Source organism: Canis lupus, chromosome 15 (genome assembly GCF_003254725.2).
Source record: "Canis lupus dingo isolate Sandy chromosome 15, ASM325472v2, whole genome shotgun sequence".
Lineage (NCBI taxonomy): Eukaryota > Metazoa > Chordata > Mammalia > Carnivora > Canidae > Canis > Canis lupus.
In genome coordinates this window covers 15,077,337-15,105,125 of record NC_064257.1, presented here as the reverse complement: position 1 = coordinate 15,105,125, position 27,789 = coordinate 15,077,337, and the positions used below count along the sequence as shown (strand labels likewise).

General features: G+C 39.1%; 1 long non-coding RNA gene across 6 annotated transcripts in view; it reads left to right on the top strand.

Annotated features, from left to right (window-relative positions):
- Positions 1–27,789, top strand: part of LOC112642591 (uncharacterized) — a 67,090-nt gene that overhangs the window by 15,347 nt on the left and 23,954 nt on the right. Inside the window, exons 3-4 of one of the 6 annotated variants that reach the window (XR_007402495.1) lie at positions 16,813–16,903; positions 19,750–19,938. The exons of 2 other annotated variants lie outside the window; for them this stretch is intronic. This is a non-coding gene — a long non-coding RNA (uncharacterized LOC112642591). Of the gene's footprint in view, positions 1–5,654; positions 7,366–16,812; positions 16,904–19,749; positions 19,939–27,789 lie in introns of those variants that run through there. 3 more of the 6 variants (XR_007402496.1, XR_003125328.3, XR_003125329.3) reach the window with 3 other exon arrangements.

Here is a 27,789-nt window from a genome sequence, read left to right as displayed (position 1 = left end):
ATAAATGTCCCTCTGTTACTACAACAGAAGTCTGGAACTGATTTTCTGGAGAAGATGTGGTGAGGAACTCTGGATTAGGGGATTCCAGGCAAAATTAAGGGTGTGGGTACCTTGCAAAACAGGGAGATTGAATGACCAGATGTATATTAAATGCTGAGATGTCTCTAACCCATCCCCCACACTGCTTCCAGAGCATTGGCAGCTGCTTAAACTTCTACTCCTCAAGCATGAAATTCAAGACTCTTCTCTGAGGAGTCTACTATCCGAAGAGAAAGAAATAAAGACACAAACAAACATCAAGGGTTTCCCCAAACAAATGGCTTGTCCAGGTCTGTCCACAGAGAGACTCACAGTCAATAAGCCCTGCATCATGCTCAAGCTTCCAGTGAGCTCTTTAACTTGTAATCATGAACAGAAAACCAAAAATTATCATCTCTGAAGAAAGCCTCTGATACGAAAGACATAGATCAAAACAACCAAACAATAAACAGAAAAGGAAAATCTCTGGATGGGAGGGAAATGGAGGGACAGGGGAACTAGGTGATGGACATTAAGGAGGGCATGTGATATAATGAGCACTGGGTGTTACATAAGACAGACAAATCACTGAACTCTACCTCTGAAACTAATATATTGTATGTTAATTAATTGAATTTAAATTTAAAAAAAAAATCTGTGAGGAAATAAAGCCTCTTTATGTAGTAGAAAATTCCTCAGAGAGAAGAGAGAAGAACACATCTATAAAACAAAAATAGGATGTCATTAATAAATTAATAAAAGGAGCATTCAGAAAGAAAAGAAAAATCTTGGAGTGGAGGGCATTAAAGAGTACAAACTTACAGTTGTAAAATAATAAGTCATTGAGATGTAATGTACAGCATGGTAACTATAGTTACTACTGTATTGCACATTTGAAAATTGCTAAGAGCATAAATCTTAACAATTCTCATCACATGCACAAAAACTTTGTAACTATGAATGGTGATGGATGCTAACTAGACTTATTGTGATCATTTTGCAATATATACAAATATTGAATCATGTTGTGTATCTAAAACTAATGTAATTTTTATAGCAATTATACCTCAATAAAACAATAATTAAAAAAAAACAGAAAAAAACTCTTGGAAATTAAATGCATGATAGAAGAAATCTAACTATTAATAAATATTAAAAAAAACTCTTAAAAGTAGTGCAAAATGAGTTAGAGGTAGAAAATAAGAGAGAAAAGATGAAAAAGTTAGATGACCACTCCAAAAGTTATAACATCAGAATAATAGGCATCCTAGAAAAAGCAGAGAGGAGTGAATCATTAATGAAACAATTCCAGAAAATTTCCCAGAACTGAGGTCTCTAGATTTGAAAGAGCCATGGCAAAAAGTTTGAAGTGACTAGAGAGCATGAGGAGGTTAGAACCACTTGGTAAAGGACCTTTTAAGCTATTCCTAGGGGCTCAAATTTTATCCAGGAGGCACATCAGAGGTTTTAAGCAGGGAATGACGAGATTGGATTGTATATTAAGGAGGTAGATGAGGCAGACTTAGAGCAGTAAAGGAAATTTGAAGGAAATCAAAGTAGAAACTGTTTCCCAGGTTTCTAATTTGTATAGCATACTAAAAATTAAAGTCAATAACCAAAATGGAAAATTCAGGAGTAAGAGATTTAAAGGAAAGGATTACAAGTTCACTTTGGGACATATTAGGCTTGAGATGCTTGTGAGACAACTAGGTAAAAATGGACTGAAGCTCAAGAGAGTAACTTAGGACAAGGGAGAATTTGGTCCAGCTTAAGGTAAGAGTTGGAGTCTTATGGAAGAAATGGGACCCCTCTGAGCAAGTATATAGAATTGAGGAGTGGGGCAGACAGGGAAGACGTAGAATGAAATCAAATGATTACCAACAATTAAGAGGTGGACACACAGGGAGAAGTGAACAAAGGAGAGTAGAGTTATACAAGAAGCAGAGAATGAGATCATATAAGCCAAATGAAGAATGGATGTTAAGAAGGAAAGGCAGGACACCTGGGTGGCTCAGTGGTTGAGCGTCTGCCTTTGGCTCAAGGTATGATCTGGGGGGGATCCTGGGATCAAATCCTGCATCGGGCTCCCTACAGGGAGCCTGCTTCTCCCTCTGCCTGTGTCTCTGCCTCTCTCTGTGTGTCTCTTATGAATAAATAAATAAATAAGATCTTTTTTAAAAAAGGAAAGGGAAAGCAAGACAAACAAAAAACATTGAAGAGGTGAAATAAGATAAAGATAGAAAAAAATTGGGTTTGACAATTAAGAGATTCAGTTTTATTATTGTGGTGGGTCATACACCAGATTTTAGTTTCTTAAGGATTGAATAGGAAAGGAAGAAATGAGGACATGTAAACACAAATAACTGTAATACAAGGCAGTATGTGTATTGTGTTAGAAGGTAAACATATAGGGGCATCTGGGTGGCTCAGTCGGTTAAGCGTCCAACTCTTGATTTCGGCTCAGGTCATGATCTCATGGTCGTGGGATCAAGTCCCACATTGGGCTTTGCACTCAGCATGAAGTGTGCTTGTCCCTCTTCCTTCACTCCCTCCATTTCTAAAATAAATAATATTTTTTTTTAAAAAAAAAAGAACTTAAACATATATTCTTCTACTCTCTTAGTAGTAGTCTGCTGCCCATGGTCTGTTGTCTACATGGTAGATGCCTTCCTTCAGACTGCTGGACTCCAAATTACCCAGACGACACTGCCCTTATGCCAACCTCTAATATTCCTCCCCTTGCCTATTCAACAGGAGAACACATTCTGTTTCCATAGAACCAGCAGCTCAGCAGAGCTAATGGGCCTCTACTACTCAAGATTTCTTCCATTCAGCTCTCTTCTTTCTAGAACACATAGGCACTCCAGAAGGGGTTGGAGAGAGCTAGATTATATTATGGTCAGCACAATTTCCCCACACCTGCAACTTCTATAGCCACCACTCCTAGGACTTGCCACGTAGTCTAGTTCCCTATATCAGACTTTTTCATTCATAATGTTTTTCTCTCATATGATCTACGAACTCTTCCTCAAATCTTGTCCTGCAAACAAATATGTATATCCCAATTTCAAATTCTTTCTCAGATTTCTGGACTTAAAGCAAACCACAGAATTTCACTGGAAATATTTTTCAATGTCCTCAAAAGTCCCATGGCAAATAAAAGGCTGGAGATAGGTAGGAAATAATGAAGAAAAATATTCATAACTAACATAAATTGAGCATTTACTATGCATCAGGCACTGAGCTAATTCTTTATTTTTTACAGGAAAGGAAACTGATTCAGAAAGTAACAAACTAATGTGGCTGCTAAATAGCAGAGATATTATTTGAACCTATCCAGTGTTAGTCCAGAGTTCTTGCTAGGTTAAGGGCAAAGAATTAAGCTCTGAATAAAAAACAACACAAATACATTGTCTCTGCCCCCAATTATCCATTTTTAATTGGAGGTTCAGTTTAATAAAAGGACTAAAAAGTAAACAAAGAAAATGCCAAGGAATCATAAGAACCAAATACATAAAACAAGTTCTGAAAAACAGAATCAAACATCAGTTATGATGATAGAAGCAAGCAATTTAAAATCTTACATTAAAAAATGAACTTACATTAAAAAAAAACTTACATTAAAGGACTAAGACTGAGGAATTCCATGCCAAGCTGATAACTCCCTTTGTATCAGTCAGAATCCAACTTGCTGGGTAGAAGAGAAATATGCTGAGGAATGCAGGTCACAGCTAGTCCATGAGGATTGCTGGGTGAGCACTTCTAGGCTTCCATCATGTTGTAAAAACACGGTTCACTGGAACCAGGAAATGAAGTATTTTTCTCCTATGAACTGCTGTGTCCCTTCAGAACTTTCTATTGATAAAGGCTAATATCAAGCCAACTGACAAAGTTTACAGGGCCCATTATCAAAAATGAAACAAAGAAGAGTACATTTGGATCTAAGAAACAGTAAATAACTGGCCCAGTTCATCCCTTTAACTTCCATATACACCCTTCTTCATACACTCAAACTTCGATAAAACAGTAAAAGAACTGTTTCCACCTAACAAGTTGGCCAATAGCAATTGTATAGAAAATAATAAAGAGTAAAGAGAAGAATAAAATAGTTAAATGTGCAAATAAATATACTACACATAATCAGTGAAGAGAAAATAGGCGAAGCTACTATAGTCCTTATTTTGGCAATTGGTCCTGAGGCCATGGTTAGTATTTGTGACTTCCTTCTTCCACTAACCACAGTAACTATTTTGGTCTCTTATACATTAGGGTGATCTGAACCGTCATTTTGGAAGGGCCCTCCAATAGTTGTGCCCTTGTTTGATTGCTATAGTTTTCCATAACCTTTACTTTGTGTGTGGGAGTGTTAAAAGTAGCCCAGGGGGCAGTCCGGGTGGCTCAGTGGTTTACCGCTGCCTTCAGCCCAGGGCCTGATCCTAGAGACCCGGGATCGAGTCCCATGTCAGGCTCCCTGTATGGAGCCTGCTTCTCTCTCTGCCTGTGACTCTGCCTTTCTCTCTCTCACTCTCTCTTTCTCTCTCTTACCTCTCTCTCTCTCTCTCTCTCTCTCATGAATAAATAAATAGAATCTTTAAAAGTAGCCCAGGGAATTCCCTGGTTCCAGAATCACTCTTTTTGCTCCACATAGCAACAACTTGATTTACCATGGTAATCAGGAAGTAATCATCCAGTAGAGTATTCTTTTATCTGCCTGCTGGTTCAGTGACGTAAAAAGCCCAAATAGCCAAATGGAGTTTCATCTTCTAATTCAATGGAACGATTGTATGTATTCCCTCTTAGAAGCAAAGATCTCCAAACCAGCAGAACTCAAAGTAGCTGAAAGAGGAAGCAAAAATCCTGTGAGTGGGTTACTAAGTATTTTTTTTAATTTTTTTTTTTTATTTATTTATGATAGTCACAGAGAGAGAGAGAGAGAGAGGCAGAGACACAGGCAGAGGGAGAAGCAGGCTCCATGCACTGGGAGCCTGATGTGGGATTCGATCCTGGGTCTCCAGGATCGCGCCCTGGGCCAAAGGCAGGCGCCAAACCGCTGCGCCACCCAGGGATCCCGGGTTACTAAGTATTAATGGTGAGAGGAGCCATCTCTTCTTCCTTTGATTTTTTAGATTCTGAATATGGAGGAGACAGCACCATATGATGGTAATATGGTAAGACATACCATAAGACAGAATCCTATCCTTTCATGGTGTTATCTCCTAACCTGATAATCTAGTCATTCTTTAAGATTCATCCAACTTCTCCAGAGGCCAAACAGGTGTGTTAAATGCAGATGTGCTGGTATCAGCATCCTAGTATGTGTTAAGTCTTTGGTGGTGGTACTAATATCCGCAATTCCTGCAGGGACACAGTATTGCTTCTGGTTTGCTATCTTCATAGAAAGGGTTAGCCTCTCTACCACAGTGGCTCTCATAAGCATGTTTATTCTAATTATACATAAAGAACTGGGGTAATAGCCATAGGATATGTCTATGGACCAACCAGTCCCACCTTAACTTAGGCTAAAACTCCCATCTATCACCTCCCAATCATAGCCCCCACTGGGATCCACAGTGTCATTTTGGATCCCCTGTGATTAACATTAATACCTGAAATATCTATTATTCCCTTTTTTCCAGTGCATAGCCTCTCTAGCCAAAGGGTGAACATCCCTTTGGAGAAGGCCAGGAGGAAGATTTATGATGTATTCATGCAGCAATGCTGTAAGATCATTCTTCATGGGAAGGAAGCCATTCAATCAAAAGATTCTACGTTTATGAACTGGCTTAAGTTTGGAAACTGGGCAAGAAGCCATGACCCTCCATTGTGGTAACTCAAGTCAGATTTTTGGCCATCCAACATATACCAGGCTGTTCATCTCTTTTACTCCAAGGAATATCATGATCAATTAGCCACAACCAAAGGTCTCTATGGGCCAGAGCATTCTTATTACTAATAATATACCTCCTTCTCTTTAGACTAAACATGCCCACCTTGTCTTTTACGGTTAAGTGCTGCCACTTGACCTCTGCTACTTGGGATCCCATCATTTCTAGTGAAATCAGGGAGTTCATCACAATGGCAGCATCTTGCATGGTCATACCTTTTCCTACAAAGGAGAGCAACCACAAACCTCTCTACTGTATTTCTCAATGTTTAGTATTTCTCTTCTCACTAATGTATGTTTCAGTGTCTTAGTGGCAGGAGTGCTGTCCAGGCCACCCCAGGAGTTTGCCATTTGTACAAATAAATCCACTCTAACCTGCCTGTCTCCTTAAGTCTTTGGATACCCTTCTTTACTTCAGGCCAGTGAAGCTCTGGTATCTTATCCTCATTCAACAAGCCACCAGTGAACCAAAATTTTAGTCAACCAACCCATTAAGTTGTTAGAGCCACCTCCATTTACATAAATTAACACGTTAAATCTAGAATCTCTAGTAAGCAGCCCCAAATCAATGAATTCTTCCTGATATAGTTATGTTTTGCCTTCTTTGATCTGATACCCTTAGAATCTACTCCTACACATTTCCAGGTTTGTGCTAACACTGTATATATTAGCTAAACCTTGTGATAATTCATTTGATGTACTAGCTACTCTTTTCCGGGTCATATTGTATACCTGACTCCCTAGAGTAGACTGAGATTTGACCCTACTTATGATTCTACTAGCAACCATGTATGATTGTGGTATTTCTTACAGAGGATGCACACCCCCTTGCAAGGCATCTGTCCTCAATCAGGTTATTGTCAAGTTTTCAAGCAAAACAAGGCTAGTTCCCTCAGAGTCCTGCCTTTGGAGATGATGGATATGTTTATGGCATAAATTGTGGTGATGGTTTCATGGATGTATATACTTCTCTCCAAATTCATCAAGTTGTCGGGATCCCTGGGTTGCGCAGTGGTTTGGCGCCTGCCTTTGGCCCAGGGCGTGATCCTGGAGACCCGGGATCGAATCCCACATCGGGCTACCGGTGCATGGAGCCTACTTCTCCCTCTGCCTGTGTCTCTGCCTCTCTCTCTCTGTGACTATCATAAATAAATAAAAATAAAATAAAAAATAAATCCCATTAAAAAAAATTCATCAAGTTGTATACATTAAATATGTACTACTTTTTATATGAGTTCACTTTTTGAACTCAATGTGGCTTAAAAAAAGAAATTGTAGGGGCACCTGGGTGGCTCAGTTGGTTAAGCATCCGCCTTTAGCTCAGGAGGTCATGATCCTGGGTTCCTGAGATCAAGCCCCGTGTCAGACTCCTTGCTCAGGCGGGGAGTCTGCTTCTCTTCCCTCTGCTCTTCCCCACTTGTGCTCTCTCTTTCTCTTTCTCAAGTAAATAAATAAATAAAATCTTCTAAAATTTTTAATGAAAAAAATAATTGTATTGTCTTTAGTTTTGCCCATTCCTCTACTAGAGGAAGAAGGGGATAGCAAGAGGTTTACCACTGCTCAGGAAGTTCTCCCCTCTACTCCACCATCTAAACCAGGCAGGCAGCATAAAGCAGTCTCTCACTGTCACTAACACATGCTACCCACTCTTACCAGTTTTCTCCACCAGTGTCAGGTCACACTTTCCCAAGTCAATATGACCTTTTTTTAAATGCTGAAAATATAAGGGGACATGGAGTTTGAGAAGAGGGAACCTAATAGGTTTTAATTTCTCAGCTACCCCATGTAGGAAGAATATTGATTTTGGACTAACAGCTAAAATTTTGAGGAAGGAATATAAAATAATTTTGAGGAATATAAAATAAAAAAATGAGTGAAGATTCTCCCTCCACAGAAACTTTAAATGTTTTAAAAACTATAATTAAAACAAAAACAAAAACTATAATTAAAACAGTGGTAAAACTCTCAGAAGAATTCCAAATAATAGGGATGCCTGGGTGGCTCAGTGGTTGAGCATCTGGCATGGGCTCAGGGTATGATCCCTGGTAGGGGGATCAAGTCCCACATCAGGCTCCCTGGAGGAGCCTGCTTCTCCCTTTGCCTATGTCTCTGCCTCTCTCTGTGTGTCTCTCATGAATAAATAAATAAATTTTTTTATTTTAAAAAATAAAATAATAAAATTTTGGGAAGAGGGTTTACAGAACAAGTAACTATTTTTTAAAGAGCTAACAACTATTAAAATTCACTGGCAGTCATTCTTAGTGATAACAGGAGCCTTTAAGTTCAAAGAAAATGGAGAAATAGTGCTATAAAAAAAAAACAGAAACATAATGAAGTCCTATAAATCATGGGGAGCTTCTAGGAATGATCATGTATTTACAGTAAGCTTATTCTTCTTGGTCTAAAGTCAAAGATCTGAAGAAGGAGATATAGACAAGTAATAAACTCATCAAAGAATATATCAAAAACTTTTGGAATAAAAACTACATCTAGAATCAATGAATTTAGTAAGTTCATACCTTTATTTTGGCTAATGTTACACTTCATGATTTACACATTAGAGGATGTATCTTTTGGGGGCCCCTAAGCTATGTTATTCAACTTCCCACATCTATTTATAACTAAATTATTTATTAGTTATCCTTCTTAGGTTCAAACCATAACTCTCCCATTGTTGCCCATGCAGATGCCCTTCCAACATGTTACCCATATGGTGGGTAGAGTGCTGTCCATGATGATATCAGGATTCCTTATGGAAAATATCTAGCCAGCTAATTACTTTGTAGTTATATCAAATGCAGTTAGTTGCCTTTTAGGCTACAAGTTCTTATGAGAGTAAACATTTTTTTGAGAGTAAACATTTTAAAATATAGGTTGAAGACATATTCAGATCTGGAAAAAATCACCATCTTTTTCCTCCCAGGAACAAAAACTAAGAGCAGATAAGAATCTAGACAGTTGGGATCCCTGGGTGGTGCAGCAGTTTGGCGCCTGCCTTTGGCCCAGGGCGCGATCCTGGAGACCCGGGATCGAATCCCACATCGGGCTCCCAGTGCATGGAGCCTGCTTCTCCCTCTGCCTGTGTCTCTGCCTCTCTCTCTCTGTGACTGTCATAAAAAAAAAAAAAAAAAAAAAAGAAGAATCTAGACAGTTACTTGTCAGTGTATAAAAACAGGCTTAGAGTCTTTCCTTTGCTGCCAGAGTGGTGCTGATTTCAGCACAAAGGCATCCTTCAGTTGAGAGGCCCTGTCACTCATCAATGATGTTCACTTTGGTTAATTAGAAATACTAAAATAACATGGGAATTATTTTGCTAGCCTAAAAGAGCATGAATAAATTATATAAAAGCCATGAGTAAACAGAACATTCATATTAGCTTTTCATAATGGTTCCCATCTCAACTTCACAGACTTAAAATGTCTCCAAAGTTCAATGTGACACGGTCAGAATAAAGCTCAACTAGGCTCAACCACACTTTAGATATATAATGAGTTCCTGTGCCAGAGACAGCAGGCTGCAGGGGTAAGGAATCAGCTTTCTTGAAATGTATATTGGCCATATAATTATGTGTACTTAAATAGAAATAAGGGATAAATTTTTGACCAAGGATGCAATGTAACATTGGGATAAATTATTTTACTATGATGACTAATTTCAGAGGCTTCACTGGAAATAGTGGTGAAGAACGAAAGGTAGTAACTACCCTTCTCTTGGGTCTCAGAAAGATACAGAGTAGTGGTTCTTGCCAGAATGAATGATACCACAAAGGAAAGAAGATAAGTCCCCTGACATGTTGTTTATCTCCTCCTTCAAGAAGGACAACCACAATCCTAGTCAGGGCTACCCCTAGGGAATTTAGAGCTTAGAAAAAGTTTTGTATAGGACCTCTATAGGTATAAACAATTTACTTCATCAAAAACCAGCATGTCAGTGCCATTATGGTGACCCAATTTCACGCAATCCCATAAAAGAATACCTTGATGGGGGCACCTGGGTGGCCCAGTCAGTTAAGTGTCTGACTTTGGCTCAGGTCACAATCTCAGGATCCTGGGACCAAGACCCTGAGAGCATTGGGTTCCACGCTCAGCAAGAAATCTCCTTGTCCCTCTGCCCCTTCTCACTCATGCTCTCTCTCAAATAAATAAATAAAATCTTTTAAAAAAATACCTTGATTCCTAGAGAGTATTCAATCTCTAGACCACCTTCCTGAAACTGGGACTTAACCATGGGACCCTATAACACCCCCATAGTATGAATCCCATAGTTACTCAGAATATCTGATCAACTCCATGAATGATGTAGAAATAATTAGAAAATGAGATTTAGAATAATTTTATTTCAATAGCATCAAAAAACATCAAATATTTAAGTATAAGTATGAAAAGCTACAAAACCAAGAAAAAATTAAAGAAAACCTAAATGAACAGAGAGATATATCATGTTTGTGGACCAAAAGACTCAATATTATTAAGATGCCAATTCTCTCCAAATTGGTTCAATTAGTTTATACAAGTGTATCTTTTGTTGTTATTGTTGTTTTAAGAAATTTACAACTAGTTTCATAAATGTATGTGGAAATGCAAAGGACTTAGAAGGAACCAAACAATCCTGGAAAAGGAAACAAGCTGGAGGAGTTATACTACCTGACTTCAATATCTACTATAAAACTTTAATATTAAGACAGTGTGATGCTGACATATAGACATATATGGATATATGTGGAAAGACATATAAATCAATGGTACTGAATAGTGAACTCATACATAGACTCGCATGTATATGGTGAGTCAAAGGCACCAAACCAATCCATTAGGAAAAGGAAATCCCTTCAATAAATAGTGCTTAAACAGATGATTATCCATTTAAAGAAAATGAATCTCAACTCCTACCTCATACAACACACAAATATTAATTCACATCAGACCTAGATGTAAAACCTAAAACTATAAAACTTTTAGAAAAAATAGGAGACATGGGAGCAGGCAAATTTTCTTAGACATGACACAGAAAGCAGTAATCAGAAAAGAAAACAAGTAATAAGTTAGACTTCATCAAAACATAAAACTTCTGTTCATCAAAAAATATTAAGAAAATCATAGGCAAGCCACATATGAAAGAATATATACTTAAAACATATATCTGGGATCCCTGGGTGGCGCAGTGGTTTGGCGCCTGCCTTTGGCCCAGGGCGCGATCCTGGTAGACCCGGGATCGAATCCCACATCGGGCCCCCCAGTGCATGGAGCCTGCTTCTCCCTCTGCCTGTGTCTCTGCGCCTCTCTCTCTCTGTGACTATCATAAATAAATAAAAATTTAAAATAATTTAAAAATAAATAAATAAATAAAACATATATCTGACAAAGGATTTATATTCAAAATATATAAAGGATTCCTAAAGTTAATAAATAGGCAAAATCTTTGACACAGATCATTCAGAAAGGAAGATATATAAAAGGCCAATATGCACATGAAAAAGTATTCAACATCATTACTCACCAAGAAAATGCTAATTTAAACCACCATGAAATACCACTAACACCCACTACAATGGCTAAAAAAATTTTAAAACTAGCATCACCAAATATCGAAAAGGATGTGCAGCAAACAACTCTCAGACATTGTTGGTCGGAATTAAAAATGGAAAACTTTGGGAAAAGGCTAGGCAATTTTTTTTTAAAGATTTATTTATTTATGATAGACATAGAGAGAGAGGCAGAGACTGGCTCCAAGCGGGGACCCCGACGTGGGACTCGATCCCGGGACTGCAGGATCACGCCCTGGGCCAAAGGCAGGCGCTAAACCGCTGAGCCACCCAAGGATCCTTAAGGCTAGGCAATTTTAAACATAAATGTATTCTTTATTTAGAAGTTTCACTCCTAAGTATTTAGCCAGAAGAACTAAAAATACATAGCCACAAAAAGACCGTAGGGGAATGAATGTTCATAGCAGCTTTATTTATAATAGCATCAAACAGCAAACAACCCAAACGTCCTTCAGCTATTGAATGGATAAACAAATTACAGCATATTTCTATAATTACTCAGAAATATGAAGAAATGGGCACCTGGATAACTCAGTTAAGCATCTGACTCTCAATTTTGACTCAGGTCCTGATCTCAAGGTCATAGGATCAAGCCCCATACTGGGGTCTGTACTCAGCACAGAGTCTGCTTGTCCCTCTCCCTCCGCTCCTCCCCCGGCTCACTCTCTCTCTCTTCCTCTCCTTCTCTCTTGAATGAATGAATGAATTAATTAATTAATATTTTTTAAAAAGAAAGAAATATGAAGAAACAAACTCCTGATACGTATACCAACATGGGTAAACTTTATGAACATAATGCTAAGTACAAGAAGCTATACACAAAAGAGTATGATTCCATTTGTAAGAAGTTCTAAAGTAGGTGGGGCACCTGGGTGGCTCAGTTGGTTAAAAGTTCAACTCTTGATCTAGACTCAGGTCATGACCTCAGGGTTGTGAGATCATGCCCCACATCGGGCTCCATGCTGGGCATACAGCCTGCTTAAAATTTTCTTTCCCTTTCCCTCTGCCCCTCCCCGCAATTGCTCTCTCAACCATGCATGCTCTCCCTCTCCCTCTCTCTCTCTCAAGAATAAATAAATAAATATTTTAAATTTTTTTTTAAAGTTTAAAACTTATCTGAGCCCACCACATTTCCTAGTAAGACCCTGGTGGTCAAAGAGCTCATTTTCCCCATTACCTAAAGACTATTTTAAACCTCCTCTTCTACTCTTCTCCAACCTTCCACCTTCCCTATCTCCTATTACAAAAAATTCTTCCTATCACTAAACTTATAGGTCTGCTAGTATCCACATCCACACTTTTATCCTCCCTCCTAATCCAAAGAAAGAAGTGGCATTTCTTCTCTCCAATGTCAGTTCTTCTACCTGAGCCCTAAATTCCTGCCCCCAATCCCCACCATCCCACTTTCTCAAAAATCTTATGCCTTTATCACTTTCTTCTCTATCTTCACTGCTGGCTCCTTTCCATCAACTTTCAACCACACTCAAGTCTCTTCTATCCTAAAAACAAAAAACACAAAACCTTAATTACACATTTTCCCTAATTACTGCCTTATTTCCCTCCCGCTTCAGAAACAAATTTCTTGAAAGAATTATGACACTAATTGTGTCAACTTCTTCCATTTCCCTCATTCTTTGGCCACTCTAGTCTGGCTTCCACCTCTACCACTTCATCTGAAATGGCTCTTACCGGGCAGCCTGGGTGGCTCAGTGGTTTAGTGCTATCTTTGGCCCAGGGCATGATCCTGGAGACCCGGGATCGAGTCCCATATCAGGCTCCCTGCATGGAGCCTACTTCTCTCTCTGCCTGTGTCTCTGCCCCTCTGTGTGTGTATGTGTCTCTTGAATAAATAAAATATTTAAAAAAAATGAAATGGCTCTTACTAAGATCACCAATGACCTCCATATTATTAAAACAAAAGAATAGTTTTCGGTCCTTATCTTCCTTGGGCACTAGGTAGCATTTGATATCCCCTCCCTATCAAAAACCCTCTCAAAGTTTGTGACTCCATATCCCTGGCCTCAGTTTCATTTGCTAACCTCTTCTCTTCTACCAGAACCTTATATGCTGGAGTTTCTTCCTAGGTCAGTGTCATAGGCCTCTCTCAACACATTATTCCTCTCCTGGGTGATCTCATTTGCTCCCATCTATATGCTAAGGGCTCCCAAATGGATTTTTCCAGCCTAAATTTTGCTTCATACTCCAGAACAATATATTTAACTCTCTATAGTGCTTTCAGATGTTGTAGGGGCATCTCAAACTCTGCATGTCCAAGTTGAAATCCCACACCTGCTTCCCACAGGACTCCCTGTATCAGTGTCTGACACGACTTTCCACACAATAGCTCAAGCTAAAAATCTAGACATTCTTGACTTTTACATTTCCCTTACCACCTATATCCAATAAACCACCAAATTTTGGAAATTCTACTTTTAAATATCTTTCAAATCTTCATTGTCTCTGGTTCATCCTAATCTAAGACACTATTCCCTCTTCTTAGACTCCAGTTATAGCATGCCTACTGATCTTCTTGTCTTCAATCTCATAGGCCTCCAGCCTTTTTAACATACAACAGCCAGAGTGGTCTTTCTAAATTTTACATTTGATCACTTTCCCCACCTCTCCCCAATATGCTTAAAAATGTGCAGTGACTTCCAACTGCCCTAATGATAAAGTAAAAAATACTTAGTGTGGCCTATTAAGTCCTGTGTGTTGTGGCTTTGCTTACCTCTACAGCCTGGTTTTATGCCTTTCCCTTCAGTTTCTTTCTTCCAACAATACCAAGACAAGTATAGCAGTTGAATCCTCTGGGAAGGAATGCTGAGATAGAGTTAGAAAGGCAAAAGGCTTATTGAGAGTAAGACCTATTAAAGGAAAAGGGAAGAGAAGCAAGCAGGATTGGACAAGAGAGGCAATGAGAATTGCAATACAAATCTGTCAAAGTCTTTGCCAGTCCAATGGGAGGCTCTGAAGAAAAGACTGCACCTTACAGGATTTCTACATGGGCAGAAAAGCCAGTCTCTTAAACCACAATCTTAGTCACTGGCTGAAGCCATGGGAAAAGAGTGTAACCTCCTCTCAAAAGCTGAGGTGGAACTGAAGGAGTTAACAGCTAGCTGTCAGTCTGCCTTACTCTTAATAGTCCTTTTTTTGAGAAGGAGCAGTCATTTCATTGCTGCCCCCATATTCACAAGATGGCATATAACAAAAGCTCTTTCTGCAGCCTAGGGTTTGGGGGAACACTTCCTAAAGAAGTAACATTTGAATATGTATTTGATAAATATTTGACAAGTGAATAAATGACAAATAAAATATGGAAGCAGGGCCATGTAATAAGGATACCTAAAACTACCTTGTCAACTATAAATAAAATGTTCTATATTATAAACAGCGACTTTCAATTTTTTTTACCATATCCCATTCTAAGAAATACATTTTACATTATGACCTGGCACACGCACACACCACACGTACACACTATACACTATAAACACGACTATAAAACAACAGATTGACATACCTATACTTAGCCTTACTGCGTGTGAAGCATTCTGGTATTTTCTTTTTTTTAAAGATTTATTTATTTATGATAGACATAGAGAGAGAGAGAGAGAGAGAGAGGGGCAGAGACACAGGAGGAGGGAGAAGCAGGCTCCATGCCGGGAGCCCAATGCAGGACTTGATCCCAGGACTCCAGGATCACGCCCTGGGCCAAAGGCAGGTGCCAAACCGCTAAGCCACCCAGGGATCCCCGCATACTGGTATTTTCTATTCTATTTTATCCATTTTCAGAAAATACATTGTTTTAGTGACTCAATAAAGAGTCTTGTACAGTTTAAAAAACAATGAGTAAAGTGATTTTTTTCACTACTCCTTGATCCACTGTCTCTAGCTATGATTTGGCCTTGCTAAATTAGCAACAAGCACCTAGTTCCCTGAACTTAAATCTCAAGTCTGTACAGCTGTTTCCTCAGAAGGCCCTTCTCCCTTTCTTTACTTGAGTAATTCTCATTTATTCTGTCCTATCCTGTGGCCTGGGAACCTTTCCCTCTCCTGAGCTAAAACAGCATAGTGTTCTTATCACTGTTACTTTGTATAGAAATTGTCTGTTTGCCTATCCATACCCTTCAGCAGACTTAGTAATTAGAAGTCAAGATTGGATAAAATGAGCACTCAAAAAATGCTTTTCAAATACCTGAATAAAATCAAAGTGCTGTTATATGTTATTTTGAGAAGGGAAATTGGGTGCAGGTGGGGCCACGGGGAAGCTTGAGATAAATGATAAAATTTATGTTGTTAAAAACATGAGGGCAGCCCGGGTGGCTCAGCGATTTAGAGTTGCCTTCAGCCCAGGACCTGATCCTGGAGACCTGGGATCCAGTCCCACGGTCGGGCTCCCTGCATGGAGCCTGCTTCTCCCTCTGCCTCTCTTTCTCTGTGTGTGGGTGTCTCTCGTGAATAAATAAAGTCTTAAAAAAAAAAAAAAAAAAGAAAGAAACTTCTTTAAACAAACCAAGAGAAACCTCACATTTTCAGATACCTACAAATTCTATGACTCACTAAAACTATTCACTATATTCTTCAGGTTTTAGTTCAAGTAGATGCAGGTTTTTGCTCTGTGGTTTTTATACAGAAGCTAAATATTTAAGTATTTTAAACATAAATATTTATAGAGATATTGATTCAGTGAGAAGTGATAAAGGCTTTGGTGCTGGAATCAAACTGATTGAATCAGACATAACCTCAAAGTGCCCAGTATGATGGCCATAAATAAGATGAACACATAGCCCTTAGAGAGGGTAGAGTGGCTCTGCTCCTCAGTACATCCAAAAGGCACCTTGGCTAATGTCCACATACAAAGTGAGGAATTGAAATTACTACAAAGTCTTGTCTTTTCTTCACTCATAGTTACTCTGTTAGTTGAATATATTTATACTGTATTTTGGGGACAGTATTAACAAAATCCAATAAAATTTTTAGGCTTTTATTTAAATTCTAGTTAGTTGAGATCCCTGGGTGGCGCAGCGGTTTGGCGCCTGCCTTTGGCCCAGGGCGCGATCCTGGAGATCCGGGATCGAATCCCACGTCGGGCTCCCAGTGCATGGAGCCTGCTTCTCCCTCTGCCTGTGTCTCTGCCTCTCTCTCTCTCTCTGTGTGACTATCATAAATAATAAATAGAAAAATTAAAAAAAAAATTCTAGTTAGTTAATATACTCCAATAATGTTTTAAAGATGTTTGTGTTGCCTTTATAAACTGTTTAGTCTTTGTGAAGACTTTAAGTATTTTTGTCATTTCTTAGTTCCCTTCACTTTAAGCATTCCCACTTAAAGAAGCTCTTGACACTTTCATTCCTCTCTCTGTCTCTAGAGTCTTTCTTCTGTCTTGTATTGCCCTTCTTTCTTGAGTAATCAGAAACCAAAAGGATCTTTGAAATGCAGCTCTTCAACAGTTGAAGGAGGTAAGGGATTACCTTTCATCATACTTTATAAAGGAGGATGCTACAGAGTGAGGCTCAGCCCTTGACTCCTGAGAGGTAGAGTTGGTGTTCAGCAGAGTTGGCAGCAATGCAGGGATCTGAGAGGAAAATGAAGAAATATGGTTCCTTATGAAATGTCTATTGTGCCGTCTCATTCTATTCTCTAGTGTACCAACACTAGGTAAAATCAATCAACCCAGATTTAATTTTTATAGTCTCCAGTTTTTTCTATTAAGATTTGAAAAGTGCTACATAGTAGATGACCAGTAAGCTGTATATTTACCATATGCACTTGTGAAATGGCCTTGCTTCCATTCTGAAAGCATGTGGTCTAACACTGAGCCCTCTACTTGTTCATGCCTAATGTAGAAGAGAATTAAGAGAATTGTCATAATATTTACAATGAATGCTATCTTGTAAATATACATTTACAACACTATGCCTATTGAGACCTTTTATATTTTGAGGGGTTTTTTTTAAACCAACATCCAGAAAACCTTATCAGTTATGAGTTATATGAAAAATATTAGTAGAAATTTTAAAAAAGAAAAATTACCTCAATCCCACCATGGCAACAAATCAAAACTCTTTTTTTTTTTTTAAGATTTTATTTATTTATTCATGAGAGACACAGAGAGAGAGAGAGGCAGAGACTCAGGCAGAGGGAGAAGCAGGCTCCATGCAGGGAGCCCGGCATGGGACTCAATCCTGGGTCTCCAGGATCACGCCCTGGGCTAAAGGTGGCGCTAAACTAGTGAGCTACCAGGGCTGCCCCAAAAACTCTATTTCCATGTTTCCTGTCCGAAATACCTATTAGATATTTCTCTTGCAAATGACTAAATGATAAAGGAATTGCTGAAAAGTATTACTTCAGATGAGTCTTGACCCAGTAGCTCAAACTAAATCACCAAGGAAGTACCAGGTTTCCTTCATCTACTCTATTCTACCTACTGCTATGTTGCTTTATCCTCAGGTGCAACATGGTAACTTTAGGGAGTTCCAGTCCCTCCCAGAATGATAGCAAAACAGCTGCAGAAGTTCTAGATCCCACATCCTGATACCTCATCAAGCCCTAGCAAATAGGCTCTCTTTCGGTTACCTGCCCATCCATAAACCAACCACTATGGCCAGGGAGATGAAGTTCAGATTGACCTGAATTATCAGGACCCACCTACATGGCTGAGAACTGGTGAGAAGTAGTTTCCTTAAAAACAAAATGTAGGGGACGCCTGGGTGGCTCAGCATTTGGGCGTCTGCCTTGGGCTTCGGGAGTGATCCCAGGGTCCAGGATCAAGTCTCACATGGGGCTTCCTGTGGGGAGCCTGCTTCTCCCTCTGCCTGTGTCTCTGCTTCTCTCTGTGTGTCTCTCATGAGTAAATAAATAAAATATTTTTTAAAAAAATGTAGGAGGGGTGCCTGGGTGGTGCAGTTGGTTAAGTGTTCAACTCTTTGTTTTGCTCGGGTCCTGATTTCAGGATTCTGAGATAGAGCCCCATGTGAGGCTCTACACTCAGTGTGGAGTTGACTTGAGACTCTCCCCACCCCACCCCCGCATGCAATCCTGCACAGTCTCTCAAGTAAATATATAAATCTTAAAAAAAAAAAAAAAAGATGCTCTAGAACAACTGGGTGGCTCAGTTGGTTGATCCTCTGCTTTTAGCTCAGGTCATGATCTCATGGTCCTGGGATTGAGCCCACTGTTGGGCTCCCTGCTCAGCGAGGAGCCTGCTTCTCCCTCTGCCCCTTCGCTTCCCCTGCTAGTGCTCGCTCTCTCTCTCAAATAAAGAAAATCTAAAAAAAAATTTCTTTTTAAATATGTGCTCTTAGGAAAAATAAAGAAAGGATGCTAAACAATATATGCCTGTTACTATGTGTAAGCTTGATTTGTTTTATCATTATAATCATGGCCTGGATGTGATTTTATATTCTGCTTTTTAAATGTAATCTTCTATAGGATTATATTTCAATGTGTTGGCTAATAGTAAGCATACTTTCAATGCTGTTAGATTGATGCCATTTCTAGTGACTCTGTCATCATTTAAACTTGAATGTAAAAAGCTTGTGACAAGTCATTCAAATCTTATAAGGCTATAAAATTAATCATCCACGGGAGCTGTTGTATCAATGATCAATGATCATGATCCACACAATGATCAAAACACATCTTTGGTATACAACTCAACATCAAAAATGGGCAGAAGGGGATGCCTGGGTGGCTCAGTGGTTGAGCACCTGCCTTTGGCTCAAGTCATGATCCCAGTGTCCTGTCAAGTCCTGAGTCCCTCATCAGGCTCCCTCCAGGGAGTCTGATTTTCCCTCTGCCTATGTCTCTGCCACTCTCTCTCTCTGTCTCTTATGAATAAATAAAATCTTTTTAAAAATGGGCAGAAGACATGAACAGACTTTTCTCCAAAGACATACAGATGACCAACAGACACATGAAAAGATGCTCAATATCATTCACCATCAGGGAAATGCAAATCCAGACCACTATGAGGGGGTGCCTGGCTGGCTCAGTCAGAAGAACATCTGACACTTGATCTTAGGGTTGTGAGTTCAACCCCCAGGTTGGGTGTAGAGATTGTTTAAAAGTAAAATCTTAAAAAAAAAAAAAAAAAACACCATGAGCTATTATTTTAAACCTGTCAGAATAGCTAAAAATCAAAAACACAAGAAACGGATGCCTGGCTGGCTTAGTCAGTAGAGCATACAACTCTTGATCTCAGGCTCATGAGTTCAAGCTGCATGTTGGGGATAGAGTTTACTGTTAAACAATTTTTTAAAGATTTATTTATTTATTTATTTATCTATTTATTTATTTATGATAGACATAGAAAGAGAGAGGCAGAGACACAGGAGGAGGGAAAAGCAGGCTCCATGCCGGGAGCCCGACGTGGGACTCAATCCAGGGTCTCCAGGATCAGGCCCTGGGCTGCAGGCGGCACTAAACCACTGCGCCACCGGGGCTGCCCCAGACTCTTAATTTAGAGAACAAACTGATGGTTACCAGAAGAGAGGTAGGTGGGGAAGATGGGTGAAATAGGTGAAGGAGATTAAGAGTACACTTATCATGATGAGCACTGAGTAATGTATAGAAATGTTGAATCACTATATTGTACACCTGAAACTAATATAACACTACGTGTTAAATATACTGGAATAAAAATAAATAAATAAAAAACAGTATCGCTAAGGCTGAATAAAAGAAAAACCACACCTTATGTGGTCAAGAGTTTAAGGCCAAGACTTTAAGTGAATATTTATTCATTGATTTATTTGCTTATTCAACAGATATTCAACAAGTGTTCATGTGTGCCAATGTGTCATAGCAGTGGAGAATAAAAACATTAATCACACTTGGTCCCTGACCTCAAGGAATGTATGGTTTTTATCAGCCTTTTCCCCAAACCTCATTTGGGGTTTTGTAATCATGTTTTCTATATAATTGACTTTGATGTAGCAAAATTCAGTAACAACCTCAACTTTATATCTCTGATAAGTTTTTTCCCTGGGACAATCTGGACATTATTTCAGTCTTCAGACTGTTAAGTCACAGGACTATAGTGTCTGACTATAAAATAAATCCTTGCATATCTGTTTATGTGCTTTCAGAACTTATTATCAGCATATAATAATTCCTAGAGATATAAAGGAAAATTTGACTAAATAGATACACTTACCATATTCCTGGATGTCAATCCTTGAATTAATGTATTTTTAAGTGCAGTTCTAATTGTCATCAAATTAATTTTTTAATTATAACATAATATCATAATAAAAGATGAGTGAAGATTCTCCCTCCACAGAAACTTAAAATGCTTTAAAAACTATAATTAAAACAGTGGTAAAACTCTCAGAAGAATTTCAAATAACAGGGACGCCTGGGTGGCTCAGCGGTTTAGCGCCTGCCTTCGGCCCAGGGCATGATCCCGGGGTCCCAGGATGGAGTCCCACATTGGGCTCCCTGCATGGACCCTGCTTCTCCCTCTGGCTCTCTCTCTCTCTCTCTCTCTCTCTCTCTCTGTGACTCTTATGAAGAAATAAATAATATCTTAAAAAATAATAATTCCAAATAACATGTAGAGATTGCATAAGTAGGATGTGTAGCTTAATTTCTGCCCTCTTCCCTCCAAGGCTAAGCTATACTTACTCTCTATGAAAGGATGGGTGGGGGGAAAGGTAGGGCAGGGAAAAGAAAAAATAGTAACTTTACAGTGAAAAGACTTGGCAGATTTGACCTTAACCAAGTGACGAAAGTTAACATCATCAGTGATGTCATTGATTATTATTTACCCCCCATGGGATATGCAGAGAAGGGCATTTGACCTCTGTGATATTCTTTCCAATAGCTCATAAGCCCAGTATAATCATGAGAAAAATAGACAAACTCAGATTCGGGGATATTTTATCTAATACTTAGCCAGTATATCAAGACTATCAAAGTCATGAGAAACAAGGAAAGACTAAGAAACTACCATAGACCAGAGAAACTAATAGAAGTAATAGCAACTAAATGTCCTGGATTAAAACAGAAAGAGGACATTAATGGGAAAATGAGTGAAACACAAAGTCTTGCATTTGGCTAATTATAATGTACCAATGTTAGTTTCTTAGTCTTGACAAATGTCCCATGGGTTGTTTTTGGTTTTTTTTTTAAGATTTTATTTATTTATTCATGAGAGACAGAGAGGGGGTGAGGGGCAGAGACACAGGCAGAGGGAGAAGCAGGCTCTATCCAGGGAGCCCAATGTGGGACTCGATTCCAGGTCTCCAGGATCAGGCCCTGGACTGAAGGCGGCGCTAAACTGCTGAGCCACCCGGGCTGCCCTGTACCACAGTTATTAATGTAAAATGTTAACAGTGGGGGAAACTGAGTGAGGAGTATACCAGAGCTATCTGTATTCTCTTTGTAACTTTTCTGTAAATCTAAAATTACTCTAAAATAAAAATTAATTAAAAAAAAATAGCATAATGTTGGCATATTCACATGTAGATAGAGCAATAAGATTGAAAATATTACCTAGAAATAGACAGTATATAAGAAAAAGACAGTGTTATAAATTATGGGTAATATATATATTATTCAACAAATAAGGTTAGACTACAGATGTTTAGGAATCTGAAATGAAATCTAACCTGATCCTTATTTCTATGTATTCATCTATGAATAATCTATAAATATTTATTGAGCACCACCTACATGCCAGGCTTTTTTTTTTTAAAGATTTATTTATTTATTTATTTATTTATTTATTTATTTATTTATTCATGATAGATCTAGAGAGAGGCAGAGACACAGGCAGAGGGAGAAGCAGGCTCCATGCTCCGGGAGCGTGACGTGGGATTCGATCCCGGGACTCCAGGACCGCGCCCTGGGCCAAAGGCCGGTGCCAAATCGCTGAGCCACCCAGGGATCCCCAATGCCAGGCTTTATGTTAGGTATTAACACTGCCCCTGCTCTCAAGGTGCTTACAACTTAGCAGGAAATGAGACATGAATAAGTAATTAGAAATGTAATTTTTGTAAAGAGAAAGTTCTGAGTGCTCAAAAACGGTTCCTAATTTAGTTAACAAGGCATCAAGGAAGTCTTAGACTCAGGAAGTGACATTTAGGCTAACATCTAAAGACCTGCAGAAATTAGTCAGGCAGCAAGGGGATGAAGAGTATTCTAGGAAAAGAGTACAACCCAAGTTAAGACCTGAGATGTATGAGATGACCTAAGGAGAATGATTTGTGTGACAAGAAAAGACAAGAGCTGAGGAAATAGTCCTAAGGTACCTTGACATTAAAGAATGAATGGTGGAGGAAGAGCCAGGCTTAAGACAGAGAAGAAGCAGAGATGTACAGGGAACTCCAAAAGACAATGGCAATATTAAAGCTAAGAACAGAAATTGTTAAATGCTGCTAAAGGTTATAATGTCCCTTGGATTTAGCAACATGAGATTACTGGTAATCTTAATAAGAGCATTGGAATAATAGGAACAAAAGCCAAATTAAGTGGTTTGAAAAGGGCAAGGGATAGGACTTCTGGTTTGAAGATGGCAAAATGATCAGTTACAGCAGTCTCTTAAAAATACAGTCCTTGGGATCCCTGGGTGGCGCAGCGGTTTGGCACCTGCCTTTGGCCCAGGGCGCGATCCTGGAGACCCGGGATCGAATCCCACGTCACGCTCCCGGAGCATGGAGCCTGCTTCTCCCTCTGCCTGTGTCTCTGCCTCTCTCTCTCTCTCTCTCTCTCTCTCTGTGACTATCATAAATAAATTTTAAAAAAATTTTAAAAAAATACAGTCCTTTCACCAGACTGAAAAAATGCATTGGGAAGGGAGCACTAGCAGCCTTTAAAAGGTTCTGTATTGCCATTCTCTGCAAGACAGTGGGAAATGCTGTCATTGAAATGGGCTCCCTGAATTCAATGTGTGATAAGAGTGATGGAGGCCAAGTGGAGCACTTAACTGTTAGAGATAAGGAAGGCATTGCTCTCTCTTGTTCTACTGTGCAAGGGGGGTGGGGGGCGATCCGTGCACATGTGCAAAGATAACCAGAGCAGGGCCCTTTTACTTAGCAGAAACAATATACCTTCATTATCTTGTCTCAAGTCTGTGTCAACTCTCCAATTCTCTGTCATACTCTAGACTGTATAGAAACTTTGATTATATCATCTTTTCATATTATGTAACCAACTTCCATAGATATTTGATTCACTACCTTGATAACATCTTGCTCACTATACCTAATGAACAGGAAATTGCTTAGCAAATACCTTGGAAGCCTTTGTAAGACACGTGGGCAGAAAATAAACATTATAAAAATTAAGGAGACTGTTACATGATGAATTTTCCAGGGGTCTAGTAGTCTGAGGCATGTAAAGATATATTCTCCAAGATGAAATGGAGAGTAGCAGAGGAGATACTATTATTCTCTGAAGTCAATTACAGTCAGATACGTGGGAAGGCATGAAAGCCATAGTAGTTTCCCAGAAAGCTCTTGAACACCACCTGCTTCTGCTTCACTTCTGCGGACTAAGACAATTGGCTCTCAGGTTCTTGATAATTATGGCACCTTCTCAGCAAGCTCTAGAGAATTTCTTGGTAGCATCTAATCTGTGATTGTAATTTCTCCAACCTTTACTCTCCTGCTTTCCAATAGTTGTATAAGCCCCTAATTCATATATTAAACCTTTTATACCTAGAAAACATAAGATGGTTCATTTTCTTTATATATATATATATATATATATATATTTTTTTTATGATAGTCACACACAGAGAGAGAGAGAGAGAGAGAGAGGCAGAGACACAGGCAGAGGGAGAAGCAGGCTCCATGCACCGGGAGCCCGACATGGGATTCGATCCCGGGTCTCCAGGATCTCGCCCTGGGCCAAAGGCAGGCACCAAACCGCTGCGCCACCCAGGGATCCCAATGGTTCATTTTCTGTTCAGCCCCTATTTACACAGGAATCTAAATTTCTAAGTGGTTATATAAATTTACTATGCTATTGACTATTTTAGTTTCTTCTTTTATGAATTAGCTATTCTTATTATTTGTCCATTATTCTATGGTTGGTGTGATGGTAAGTTTTATATGTCAACTTGACTAGGCTATAGTACCCAGTTTTTTAATCAAACACTAATCTAGGTATTGCTCTGAAGATTTGTAGATGTGGTTGACATCAATAATCAGTTGATGTTAAGTAGATTACTCCCATTAATGTAAGTGGGTGTCATCTAATCAGTTGAAAGCCTTTAAAAGCAAAATATGAGGCTTCCTTGAGAAGAAATTCTGTCTCAAGAGTGCAAAACTGCAGCATCAACTCCTGCCTAAGTTCCCAACCTGCCTCTCTCTCTCTCTCCCCTCTCTCATATCTCCCATATTTGTTCTATATTTCTGGAGAACCCTAAGATTGAGGCGGATTAATACAAATTTTAGTATTAGGAAGTAGAGTGCTGCTGTAACAAATACCTAAAATTATAGAAGTAGCTTTGGAATTGGGTAATGGGTAGAGGCTAGAAAAATTTTGAGGCACATGATAGAAAAAGCCTAGATTTCCTTGAAGAGATCGTTTTGGAAATATGGAGACTAAGGTGCTCCTGATGAGATCTCAGAGGAAATGAGAAACCTATTACTGGACACTGGAAGAAAAGCAATCCTTGTTATACAATGGCAAAGAACTTGACTGAATTGTGTTTTACTGTTGGGTGCAAAGTAGAAATTGTAAGCAATGAACTTAGATATTTAGTTCAAACAATTTCCAAGAAAAGTATGGAAAGTGTGAAAGTGTGGCTTCATTTCTCCTTATTGCTTATAGTATAATGTGAGAGGAAATAGATAAATTGAGGAAGGAAATATTAAACAAAAAGGAACCAGCACTTGATGATTTAGAGATTTCTCAGCCTATCCAGATAGTGTGCTCTGGAAACAGAACCAAGAGTGTAGCTAGATAAACTTTTGCTGAGGAGGTTAAATTTGTGACTTATGGTTCTAATCAACCATCTCAGCAGAATCCAGGAATAGAAATGGGTTCTTCCATGGGCGCCTGGGTGGCTCAGCAGTTGAGCACCTATCTTCAGCCCAGGTCGTGATCCCGGGGTCCTGGGATCGAGTCTCACATCGGGTTCCCTGCGTGGAGCCTGCTTCTCCCTCTGCCTCTCTCTCTCTCTGTGTGTGTCTCTCATGAATGAATAAATAAAATCTTAAAAAAAAAAAAAAAAGAAATGGGTCCAAGGATCTTTGGAGAACTCTCTTATGTAATGGTGTGTATCCCCTTGATGTATATGGAAGATCAACATATTTTTTTGAGAATAGTATATCAGTAGAAACACTACCAGTTTGGATAAAGGGGCCAGAGATACAACTAAATGAGGAAGGCTGTCAGACTTCAAAGATTCCACTTTGAAGGAAATGGCAGGAAATGAGCTGTACTTAACTACAAATATGTGCTATGCTTCAAGTAAAAGGAAGAATGATTCCGGCAGTACTGTAGACACAGAGGCAGAGAACAAAGAGATAGATCCAGATGCACCCGCTAAAGAGGCCTCCTCCAGCCCAAAGGAAGGATCAAGCCACAAAGAATGATTCTCAGGTCTTGAAACTAAATGGAATTTTCCTGTTAAGTTTTGAACTTGCTTGAGACAAGTTTCTCTTATTCCTTCCATTTTCTCCCTTCAGACTGGAAGTATCCATCTTATGTCTGTCTCACCATTGTATTTTGGAATCAGACAACTTGTTTTCTAGGTTCAGAGGTCATAGATGGAGAAGAATTTTGGTTCAGGGTACACCATACCCAGAGTCTCACTAATACCTGATTTAGATTATTTATATTATGAGATTTGAGGTTTAGTGTTGATACCAGAGTAAATTAAGACTTTGGGGGATGCAGAGTCCCAGGATTGAGTCCCACGTCAGGCTCCCTGCATGGAGCCTACTTCTCCCTCTGCCTGTGTCTCTGCCTCTCTCTGTGTGTGTCTCTCATGAAGACATTAATTAATTAATTAATTAAATTAGACTTTGGGGGATGTTAGGATGGGATAAGTGTTTTTTTGCATATGGCACAGATGTGAATTTGGAGGATCAGATGGCAGACTGTAGGGGGTTGAATAGTGTTTCACCAGAACGTCAAAATAGACCTTACTTAGAAGTACAGTCTTTGGGCAGCCCGGGTGACTCAGCGGTTTAGCTCCACCTTCAGCCCAGGGCCTGATCCTGGAGACCTGGGATTGAGTCCCATATCAGGCTCCCTACGTGGAGCCTGCTTCTCCCTCTGCCTGTGTCTATGCTGCTCTCTCTTTCTCTGTATCTCTCATGAATAAATAAATAAAATCTTATATAAAAAAAAAGTACAGTCTTTGCAGATGTAATCAAGTTAAGATGAAGTCATACTAGATTAGAGTGGGCCTCCAATACAATGACTGGTGGCCTAAGAAGCCCATGTGAAGATACAGATGGAGACACAGGGAATTAAGGCCAGGTAAAGACAGAGGCAGAAACTGGAGTGATGCAGCTACAAGCCAAGAAATGTCAAGGATTGATAGCCACCACCAGAGGCTAGGAGAGAGACATTGAATGATTCTTCCTTAGAGCCAATCAGCCTTGTGAAACCTTGACTTTGAACTTCTAGTCTCCAGGACTGTGAGAAAATAAATTTCTGTTTTTTAAGTTATTCTGTTTGTGGTAATCTGTTACAGTAGGCCCAGGAAACTAACACAGTCAGCATTTTGATGCTGATTAGTACTTCATTATATTCTAAATGTGTATCTTTTGTTGGACATTTGGGTCATAAGCAATTTCTTCCAATCTGCCACTTAGCTTTTCACTTTGTCTATAAAGCCCCTGATGTACATCATTTTTAACACAAAAAGAATAAACACTTTTCTTCATGTTTTGTGCTTTTCATGTCCTGTTTAAGAAATCCTTCATATTTGGGGCACCTGGGTGGCTCAGTCAATTAAACGTCCAACTCAGTCAGTTAAATGTCCAACATTTCAGCTCAGGTCATGATCTCAGGGTAATGAGATCCCTCTGTCCCTCCCCCTGCTCTATCTCTCTCTCAAATAAATAAATCTCTTTAAAAATATATAAAAACTAAGAAATCCTTCATACCCTGAGATGATGAAGATATTTTCCCATATTTTCTTCTAAAAGTTTTTATGAATGGTATAAGATGGTAATTTTTTTCAATCAAATGCTCCAGCACCACTTAATAACCTATTCCTTGGCAAGCAAGTTCATCTTCATCATTTATCACATTCCATATTCGCAAGAGTCTATTTTTGGTCTCTTTCTTCTGTTCCACAGATCTATTTGTCTATCTTTGCACTTATAACACATTAATTAAGTATAATTAATATACAGTATTATATTAGTTTCAGGTG